Source organism: Lissotriton helveticus, chromosome 12 (genome assembly GCF_964261635.1).
Source record: "Lissotriton helveticus chromosome 12, aLisHel1.1, whole genome shotgun sequence".
Classification (NCBI taxonomy): domain Eukaryota; kingdom Metazoa; phylum Chordata; class Amphibia; order Caudata; family Salamandridae; genus Lissotriton; species Lissotriton helveticus.
The window spans coordinates 820,390,715-820,402,338 of NC_136073.1; positions in this window are offsets into that span (position 1 = coordinate 820,390,715).

The window sequence follows — 11,624 nt, forward strand, 5'->3', positions numbered from 1 at the left end:
TATGTAACGCCTGTAATCCTACGTCCTTATGTATTGCAACTGGTTCTTATGTAAAGCGCTGTGACACATTCGGGTAATGTTCGCGCTATATAAAATCGCATTAAATAAAAATAAAACCAAAGGGTGTACGTTCTGATATGTATCTTATTGTAGTGATTTTTCTTCTTGGTTTTAATTGCAATTACGTTTCACTGTCTCTCATGAAGCACACTTAAACTCTAGGAACCATGTGATATATGCAAAGCGATACTCTTTTGCGTCTTGTCCCGCTTTGTAAAATTGCACATACAAAAACACAATGTGTTTTTCAAGCACTTCCGAAGTACTTTGCATTCTGACCGTCACAAGGAGAGGAAATGTGTTGCAATGTTTACGGTGGTATTTACACTTTAAAACTAGGCACTTCCATGCTGTACGGTGAGGCTATTTGGGGACCCTGCCCGCTTAGCGTTGTTTATTGTTTTCCACTTCTTTTGTACATTAAGGCAGGACCAAAGCTACAATGTACTTTCCTCATGAATACCCATTACTTTCGTCAGAAACCTCAACAAGCTCTTAATTGAGCCATTTAAATGCAGAGTGCGGCAAGGGCAGGGCTCACTTCAGCACAAAGGTGGGGGAGGAATTGCGTCTGCAATTTCCACGACCCCACATCCTGACGGCGGCGCGGCGCCCCTGGCTTCTTATCACGGCGCACCGGGGTGCAGCGGCGCACACTTTGGGAACCATCCGCCCTAGGCTGTAAGTAGATTTGGGGAAGCCAACAAATTAGCAGGGAGAGCTGAGCCAAGGGCCTGGGTAGGCTCTTAGAGCCCTGAACGTTTTCTATGTAACTCATATTTTTTTTTATTTTTTATTTAATGCGATTTTATATAGCGCAAACTTTACCCGAAGGTGTCAGAGCGCTTTACATAAGAACTGTTGAAACCGGGATCTCCGGCCCACTTAGGTTCTCTTCAGGTTACAGGCAATGAGTTCTTCTGGTGGCGTCGGACCGCTGTTACGCTGGCTCCAGTGTCTCGGAGGGCTTCGGCCCGGCGGCCGTTGATGGTGACCCATTGGCGATATTTCTGGGTGTTGCCTGGAATCGGGTCTCGGGGGACCATGTCTCGATCACCCAGGCATGCCAAGATCATGGCGGCGGGCTCCCACTCGGCCTGTTTGTGGTCGTTGTCGTCTTCCTCGCCTCTTTCTTCCCCCAGGGCGGCGGCCGCGATCTGGCGGTTGGGAGGACCGGTGGTGCCGGGTCGCTGGTTCATCGGGCAGAGGGGGTCATTCACGTAGTGACCCTGTCGCTGGCATCTGTGGCACATCACATTCGGGCGGGGCCCGGGTCGGGCTAGGGGAACCCCCCTTCGGCCCAGGGCTGGTGTAGTGGAGGTAGGGGAGGACCCCGTGGGGGTGTCTCGTCCCCTGCTCTGGCCTCCTCCGCCGCCCCGGGGTCGGTGGATCCCCGGGGATCCCCGGCCGTAGTCTCCCATCGGACTCCGGGGGACTCGGGTGCTCACCCATCTATCCGCCTCGATAGCGAGTTTTCGGGGCTCAGTCAGTTTGCTGTCGAGGGGGTGCTGCCGGAGTTCGATGAAGCAGTTGTTGGACAAATGTTCCCATATAATGAGGTCGACCAACTGCTGGTAGGTGGTGACCTTGCTGCCTTTGATCCACCCCTCGAAGGTTCTGCTGTAAAAGTTCACTGATTCCACCCAAGTGGTACCGGGGATTTTTTTACAGTCTCGGAATCGCTGCCGGTACATCTCGGGGGTGAGTCCATAGCGAGTGAGGAGAGCGGTTTTCATGTGCTCGTACGAGGTCATCTCGGCATCGGGGAGCTCTAGCAGGGCGTCTCTCCCCTCATTGACGAACTTCCCCCACAGGCCGACGCCCCAGTCCTTGAGGGGTACTCGATGGGCGGTCATGGCGACCTCGTAGGCTTTGAACCACTGTTGGATGTCGTCGTTCTTGTAATATTCCTTGACGACATCCTTGGGTATGTGCACCTTTGTGTCCAAGGGCGGGGGCGAGGTCTTGCCCCCGGAGTCGTTGGCATCATTCGTTTTGGCCTTGAGTTCTAGTTCTTTTAGGCCGCGCTCATGCTCGAGCATGAGTCTCTTTTCATCGAGGACCCTTTGTCTTCTCTTCTCTTCCAGGTCTCCTTCTAGCCGTCGTTGCTCGAGTGCGATTTTCCTTTCCTCCAGCTGTAGTTCTCCATCCAGCCGGAGTCGGGCGAGCTCCAACTCGTGGAGCCGGTTCCTCTCTCGCTCTCGGGCGTCTTCGTGGGGGCTCGTGCCTGGATTGGCGGGTCTCTCCCCCGCTGGGGTCGTGTCGGTCTCCGGGCGTCCGCTCGGGCCCGGGTTGTCTTCATTCCGGGGTGGTGTATCATCGGTGTCCACCCATGCTTGTAGGGCTGATTTAAAGTCTTCCTTGGTGCTTAGCCCAGTGGTAGCGATGCCCAGATCTTTGCAGAATTGTTTTAATTCTTTGTGACTGTAATCTTCCATTTTTTCTTTCTGGAATTCCGTAGTCGGTCTTGTCTCTTGCGTAGTCATGGTCGTAGTGTGTTTTTCTCGGTAGCGAGTGAATCACCCTCTGTACGATCTGCGTCGGCTCGGATCCCACCGCTGCCACCAATGTTAGAAAGGCAATCCCGGGGGAGGCAGAAGATGTCTGACTGACCACCCCTAGGTCCACCCCTCCGTCGAGAAGTAGCCGAGCGTTATCGAGAGGCCTCCTGGGTGAGGGTCCTCTCCTAGGATCGTACAGCAGGGTAACCACCACACTACAAACGGACACCACACAAGAGGTTAAGTTCTTAGGCTTTATCAAGAATAAAGGTTGCTGGGTCTCAGCGGTATATACAGGCAGATCGAGGGATCTGTAGAGTCTCGTAAAAGGGACAGGGTAGCGGGACAGTCTCGGTATGGATACAGGAAGGGACACCCTGCGCACAGCTCTCAATCCTCGAGCCGGGGGTTCCGAGAGGTCGAGCCGCGGCAGCGCCAGCAGGACTCGACAGGTGGTCTTAACGGAGAGGAGGCCGCAGCAGCGCCAGCAGGCTCTCAAGATGGTTCAGCCGCGGCAGCGCCAGCAGGCTCTCAAGATAGTTCAGCCGCGGCAGGGCCAGCAGGCTCTCAGGTGGTGCAGCCGCGGCAGCGCCAGCAGGCTCTCAAGATGGTTCAGCCGCGGCAGCGCCAGCAGGCTCTCAGGTGGTTCAGCCGCAGCAGCGCCAGCAGGCTCTCAAGATGGTTCAGCCGCGGCAGCGCCAGCAGGCTCTCAGGTGGTTCAGCCGCGGCAGCGCCAGCAGGCTCTCAGGTGGTCCAGCCGCGGCAGCACCAGCAGGCTCTCAGGTGGTTCAGCCGCGGCAGCGCCAGCAGGCTCTCAGGTGGTTCAGCCGCGGCAGCGCCAGCAGGCTCTCAAGATGGTGCAGCAAAGGTGGGCCGCGGCAGCGCCAGCAGGCTCTCAGGGTCTCTTCAGGACAGGCAATGAGTTCTTCTGGTGTTGGCCGTGACAGCGTCAGCAGGGCTTCCAGTCCAGGATACAACTGGCGTCCTAATCCAGGCCTGGCCCAGATATAGGGCTGGAATCCTTTGATGTCCGGACCCTCGCACCTGGGGGTCAGAGGGGCCGGGATGATGGTGTCCAGACACCCAGCAGGGGGGTGGGGCCAGCGCCCAGGGAGGCCGGAGGGCGATCGAAACCAGGCGTCCGGGGACGGCTGGAGGGCCATCGAAACTCCCTTTTCTCCGGGATCTGTCGAGTGGCCACTCGACCACCTGGGTGGATCTTGGTGCCTCGAGGTCTGGGCTTCGCTGGGGCCTGGGCCGGGGCCGAGGCCACGTGGTCGTGACGTGGTGGGCCCAAGATGGAGTCGGGCGCGGCCTCGTGCTTAGGTCGTGAGGGGCCCATGATGGAGCCAGGCCGGTAGTGGGGGTCCGGGATGGTGACCGGACCAACAATGTTGGGACGTGCAGTGTCGGGCAAAAGGGCTGCCCGATGCTGGGTGGAGGGCCGATGTCGTCCTGGGCCCGCCATGCGGGAGGGGTAGGACCACGCCATGAGGCCGGGTCCAACAGATACGAATGGATATACTCTAAGAGTCACATAGGAATGGTAGAGAGTACAAAGGTCTACTGCATATACTAGTGATTAGAGTTATCTCTATATACATAGGGAAGGGATACGAATGGATATACTCTAAGAGTCACATAGGAATGGTAGCGAGTACAAAGGTCTACTGCACATACTAGTGATTAGAGTTCAAAGGTCTACTGCACATACTAGTGATTAGAGTTCAAAGGTTTACTGCATATACTAGTGATTAGAGTTAACTCTATATACATAGGGAAGGGATACGAATGGATATACTCTAAGAGTCACATAGGAATGGTAGAGAGTACAAAGGTCTACTGCACATACTAGTGATTAGAGTTATCTATATACATAGGGAAGGGATACGAATGGATATACTCTAAGAGTCACATAGGAATGGTAGAGAGTACCAAGGTCTATTGAACATACTAGTGATTAGAGTTATTTATATATACATAGGGAAGGGATACGAATGGATATACTCTAAGAGTCACATAGGAATGGTAGAGAGTACAAAGGTCTACTGCATATACTAGTGATTAGAGTTATCTCCATATACATAGGGAAGGGATACAAATGGATATACTCTAATTCACATAGGAATGGTAGAGAGTACAAAGGTCTACTGCATATACTAGTGATTAGAGTTGATCTGTATATACAGAAAAGCAGAGTTCCATTAAGTGGGGTCGGAGTTCGGGGGTCGGAATGTCTTCAAAATTCAACGTATATTAACACTTAAACACTTTCACATGAATATGTCACATTATAGCCCTGCAAAATTCTTATTAAAAGTAATAGTATTTAAACATGAATTTAGGACCATTCCCGGCCCCATCCCAACACTGGTGACAGTTCTATTAGTGAAACAATAGGCAAGTCAGTTGTCATGTGAACTCAATATGAGGTCCAGGTTATTGCAACATTATAGTCAATGACCACAGTAGAGTTTTGTACAGCTGGTATTCTGAACTCACATATTTGAAAGTGCGTTCATACCAAATATTAAGAAAAAAAGGAGTTTTGGTGAAATAAAATATGTGCATTCGAACACATAATTTAAGTGGGGTAGTCATGATTTATCCAGGTTTTATGGTCTCGTTTTGTACAAATCAGACACTATTTGTCTCCTTTTTATGTTAATGTTTTGCTTGAACATCTACGTGCATTTTTCTGCTGCTTTTATATAGCCTGAACTGGACCCAAGCTTTTGAAGCGCTTTACACAAACACCAGTTAAATCATAGAAGTTCACTTTCAATTCTTTTAGGCACAGGGAGATTAAATAATTTGCCCAGAATCACAAGATAATGAGCCAACGAGATTCAAACCTGGTTGTCCAGTTTCAAAGTCGGCAGCTATGGCTATAACGCTGCATCCTGGGTAGAGCCAATAAGGCAGGCAAAAAACACATGGAAGCTTGGCTCATATTGGGCTCGAGGTTCCAATAAAACCTCGAGCCGAGCCAGACTTCTGGCTTGAGCTTTCAAGGCTTACCCACCTCTAGCTTTAAGTGGGATGAAACAAGTGTGGGGTCTCTAAAAGGGGAGTGGTCTATGCAATAAAGGGTGTAGCTTAAACATGTATAATACGTTTCCGCGTTTTCCATAGTGGTCCACCCGACCGTATTTTGGTGCATCATTGAGCTTTCTGTTACTACATCCAGATACATAACACAACAACTGACATACACATAAAACCAGTTAGGACGATTGGCTTTGTTTATGGTTATTAGCCGTTTAAGATAACTGAGCAACAACAGTTAATTTGTTGTCAATAATATTGAAAATGTTTACATTCTGAAATTATGAGACGCTGAATTAAACATTACTGAGGCCTGTGGAAGGGGGAGTGGTACTCAGAAGGTCTCAATCACTCCAGTTATGTTTACTCTGCGTTAGACATGCAAGCTATTTTTCTCTCCACGTCTTTATCTGCATATCATGCTCCTCATCTCTGTACTCTTCAGCACCTTACTTTTAATTGTCTCCTAAATACACGTCGTCTTATCTCCTTCACCTTACCATCCAGTCGTACATCACACCCACTCACCTGTGAGCACTGCATTTTCTTTTACATTTGCTTTGTCAGTATTTTATCAAAGGTGTACCATAAACGACAATTGCTCTGGGCGCTTGGCAGAGAGGGTTGCATGACCATGTATTCTGAACACCTTTTTGACGCACTGACATGCACTGTGAGAAGCTTGCACTGCCTTCAGCCTCAAGTACAGAGTGCTCAAACGTAGCCTTGTATTTTAACCTGGAGGAGACTCAGTTCAAAGTATGCACTATATAACAGTATTACGCTACACAAAACAAAAAATATACAGAAGCACAACATTCTGGAAATAGCTAACTAACACTCTAAGGGCCATATGTATCAACACATTTCCCCAAAGACACAGATGGGGCAAAGCCCTTTGATACATCTGGCCCTTCTAGGATGCAAGATTTAGTGAAGGATGTGAAAATATGAACAGAAACTACATAACTGACATGGATTACTGTAACATTTTTTACATTCATTATTCAGAAATCTATTGCTGTTTTTACCAGTAACATGAACATAGAGCCTCATAGGTACCCGTTTCAGTGTCTGTTTTTAATTACTTCCAGGTCTGAGACCCGAAGGGATTTGGCCCAATGAAAGCCCTGGTTGCCACCATCTAAGGGGTGAAGCTACCATCTGTACAACAGCTACAGTGGCATGGGCGCCCATTGAACCTGATAGTTGCTGTATTTTATTACACCTACCAGCAGTCAAAGCTGTCATTTTCCTTGCTTGTACGAAGGCACGTGCCAACCTAGTTAATACGCTCCTGCACCTTTTTAGTATTTTACTCACATGACTGATCTTTGTACATCAAGGCCAAGGCACGTTAAAAAAAAAGTGGGGCATTCAGCAAAAGCTAGTGTTTTTCTGGTTAGAGTATACACTAAAATCAGCAATGACAGGTCGAAATGATTCAGAAATGTTTCTGAGCGGTATAAACTATTCCTAAATAGTTATTAAAAGCAGTATTTAATTTGAGCCAGTGGTTGCCGGTGGGGACCACTGGCACTTACTTTTGGGGACCGACATTTATTTACTGATTGCAAGAGAGGGAAAACACACAAATCAGAAAATCTGAGAAAGAGAACGATGGCAAAATCCTAACAAAGGGAGAAAGCAGAAACTGTCAAGAGTGAGATAAAGGAACAGGGGTGTCTGGAAGTGGTTTAAAGAGGCATGAAGTGGATTTAAAAGACTACCAGACTTTGTATTCAGTTTGCCGACGTTTAATTCCATTGTCTGCAGGCTTTTGAGCATAGATTTGGGCACCAGCACTCATTCTATAACACATTAAAACATTGGAATGTTGGGAGCTCAGTTGAAAACAATGGAGTGCTCTGGGTTTCTAATGGCCGGTAGAAGCCGGGAGCATCAACATTCCAATGTTTGCTCACAGCAAAAGCTGTGAACAAAGGCCTCATGAAGCCTGAGGGGATTTGAACCCCCTGGGGCTCCGTGAGGTCTTTCTTTTACGAATTAGAACATTCTGCCCTCTACGGTCAGATTGTTCTAATAGCCTTAGACCATTCTGTAGTGGGCTCTACTGGGCATTAAATGCCCGCTTCCTTGTTGAAAGCCCTCACCTTCGGCTCGGGCATTTAACACTGGAGTTGGCTGTTAATGGCCTGTAGAGCCCTCTACAGCTGGCTCTAAGGCTGTATTAAACACTAATTAATGGAAACACGTCATAATCATGTACCAGTTCATAGCTCCTCCAGAATCGTAAAATAGGATAAATGTCAGTATTTGTTTCCCCTGAAAAGGGTGGCAACGCTGGTAGGAGTGGATGGAAAGTTTAATATTTCTTTTATCAACCAGGGCACTCACACTACCTATGTTCGAAGAAGTGCACTTATAATATTATTTTATCGTTAGCCCAGAGCAGTATGTTTTAGTAATAGGTTTAATTTGTATACTTCATAAGTGACGAGCTTACCCGTCGCGCGTTGCTGCGATCTCCGAAGAGAGGAAATTCAAGGGAACTCGTTATGATAACATTCAATTTACATTGTGTCATTTTTATTGAAACATATTCATTTTAATATGGAAAACATTTCAAAGTGTTGTTTTAATTCTATTTATTTATTCGAGTGCTTGTGGATGCATGATGTTTTGTTTTTCCGTCTGGTGCGTACATCAGTATTCGAAAGATTATGAGGGCCCCGGGGGGCCGATATTTAAAAAAAAATTATGCCAGAAACCTTCGCGGGAGTGTACTCAACAACTTCCCAAAGTTTCCTGGCGACCGGATGAATGGTGTAGTAATGCATAAAGGACAAACAGACAGACAGACATACATTCTTTTTTATATATATAGAAAGATATAGAAAGATAGACTAGCTACAACCCATTGGTTCTGACGACCCAACATAGTTTTGCTAAAGTAAAGCTCTTCTTTTTTTTTAAACTGCAGCATTAACGCAAATACGAACAGGAGGGTTGCATTTGATGCGCTGGAAGAGTCAAAAAGCTGTCTCGCAAAAAAAAAAAACCTTCTTGCCTCCATTTCAGGAATACAACTGGTAACTTTCAATATTTCAGTGATTTCGTGCAACATCTGGAAAATTGTAATCCTGAAGCAACATCGTTTTCAATATGAACTGTTCTGTTAAAGAGAGAAATATCTAAAATTTGTTTTGCAACCACTGATACATTAAAGCTCATTTGTGATTTATGCATTTAATATTTTACTGGGTATTCCTGCTGCTTGCAGCCTTTTTTTTGAACACCTAGACGGAGATAATGGGGCAGAGCTAAGGGATTACAGTGATTGTAGAAGAGGCCCTGTGGTGGTCATTTTTTGGGCGTATAAGCTGAGCATTCTGTAGAAAACATGCTTTTTTGGAATTAGAGTCTTCATTTCCACTTAAAGCCAGATGAGAAGCCAGTTACTTCATGGGAGGGAGATATGGCGCGATTGTTCAGGCATAAGATATGTTTGGGCATAATTTGTAACCTTTCGCATTTTGGCTATGAAGGGTGCTTTGAAATGCCATTGCATTACCTGAGGAGGAAAAAACCCAATCCTTGGACCAGAGCCATTCAATACAGCATGAACAGCTGATGCAGAATGATAGGGAGATGAAAAAAGATAGTCTTCGTAATCTGTTGAAAAGCACCAAAAGCCTCTCACACAGTGCTTAATTTGACCTGGTGTTGCACACTTACGAAACTCTGCCACATGGTGGCGCTGCTCATCGAATTTACAAATGAGCAGACCAATTGTTGTTTATGAATACAATATACGTTAAAAAAAACTACTGATACCTGCCTCCCCCACCCAGCCATTCCTTTAACTTTGGGGACCTTGAATAATCTGAACTGTCGCACTTGCAGGGGAGAGAGGGATGGTTAGTGGTTGTTTTGGCAGCGATGACTGGGGCGATGGGTGGGTGGTGCAAGCTGCAGTGGCCTCCTAGTCAAGACCCTAGCACTTCTTATTTAACAAACTGAGCACCGCTCTCACATGATGCACGCAGTCAACCTGAGAAAATGGAAGCAAGCCTGAGCCAGTGAGGGAGAGCCAGTTTTTAGGCATCCCAATTTAAATGTGTGTGAGGCAACCACACAGTAACCTCCCCTTTAACAAACATTTATGCGGCGAGGAGTATCGCACATTAAACATTATCTATAACAATGCTGTTCTCTCTGTAGTTTAGCTTACACACTTGGAGAGAAATAAATCAGAAGCAAGGTAAAATGCCATACCAAAATATGATGAGTCTACTTACCAATAAGGTGTACCTTATTTGTTTGCTATTACAACTGATGCTCTGAATTCTAGGTCCTATTAACAACACATTTTGTGCACCTAAGGTCTATCCAAGGGACGTGGGATAAATGGTGTTTTCTTTACTTTGTACATGGAAATTCACAATCCTTAGACACGGAATCTGCTTTGGATTTTTCCATTTGCCAGGGCCATTTACAGATGCATACATTTAGATGCAGAGGCATCTTTGCAGGTGTTCAAGGGTGGATGATAAATGTTGGTGAACACCCACAGATTTGTATCTCTTCGGGCGTTTACTTTTAAAGGTAGTTCCTTCCTGTAGGAATGCACACAGACTGGCTCCTGTTAAATGCTGTGATAGCTGCGCTTTTAGCCTGGATTCAGGAGGATCTTGGGAGTGTAGGATACACGGTCTTGCAGGAAAAAAATATTTCCTTCCCCTCACTGAGAAATGTAAAAACAAGTTAAAGGTGCAAATTCTCATTAACTTTCAGGTTGAACATAGAGATGTGTGGCCAAAAGTCAACATGGAGAGGACGTGTGTTTCTTCGGCTTCCCAGTTTTCCGTGTGGCTGTATGTCCCACCCCTATTCCACACATGAAAAAAGTGACATAATTAGCCATCAATTTGATAGCTGATAGCCCATTGGAAGTGAGGTGTCCTGATCAGATTCTGCGAAGAAATGGATGGCGAGTGAGCTCCCTACGGTCCTGCACACTAGCTGAGAAAATGGCACCTGGAATGCAGCAGGGGACAGAGCTGAAGGAATGTTGAAAAGCTGAGCAGGGGCCTGAGGAGAGAGAGGGTAAGTACATTTTTTATTGTGTATGGTTAGTTAAAACTTTTACTAATAGAGTAAATTTCAAAAGAGCTTATTCCATTTAAATAAATCATCAAAAATACATTTGCGGATTGATGTCCTTTTTTTGGAGAAATAAAGTCTAACTTTCATTGTCTATCTTCAAAGTCATTTATTTCAATGAGACTTTAGGTTTTGTCCCATAGGTCACCTCTTTTTTCGTTTTTCAGCAGAAGGAGGCTCGCTTTTTGAAAAAATCTGGTGGCCCTGCAGGCTATCTGCAGCTGTTGGCTGTTCAGTACTAACATAGCTGCCGACCGACATGTTCTAATTTGAAAAAGGCGGAATATTTGAAGGAGATAATACCGTCTCAATTTACTCAGAGAGGGACAGATGCACAGGACGTGAATCAAAGTTTCTTCGGAGAGACCACAAAGCCTGCACAGTGCTGTTGGCCATGTTTGCCGCCATGCCGGGATCTGATCTTTTGAGGTGTAGGTTCCCAGCCGTAATCGTAGTAGCATTTGTTGCGTGGATGGTGTTATGAGAGGGTAGTTCCTGGTCTCGAGGAACACTGTTATGAAGCTAGGCGAGCTAGTGCAGAGGCTGCCAGAGACAGACCATGCCTGGACACTAGAAAAAAGGCTGTTGATGAGTCAGACGGCATGAGTGTTTTCTACAGTGGTAGAGCAAGCAAGAAGGCCACAAGACACAATAGGAAGTCTCTCAAAACTGGGCCTGACGATTGGGAAGTTCTTGAGGCAGTTTGACATTAACTTGTTCCTGGTAGTAAAGTGCAAATAGCAGCCAGTGTCACAACTCAGGCCACCCAGAGAGGTGATCCCCAGAGACCAAAAATGTAGGCCTGCAGAACAAATGGACACGGGCCGAGCCTTCAGATTTATTGAGTAGCTACAATGAATAGCATGGTAAACCACTGATGAAAAGAGG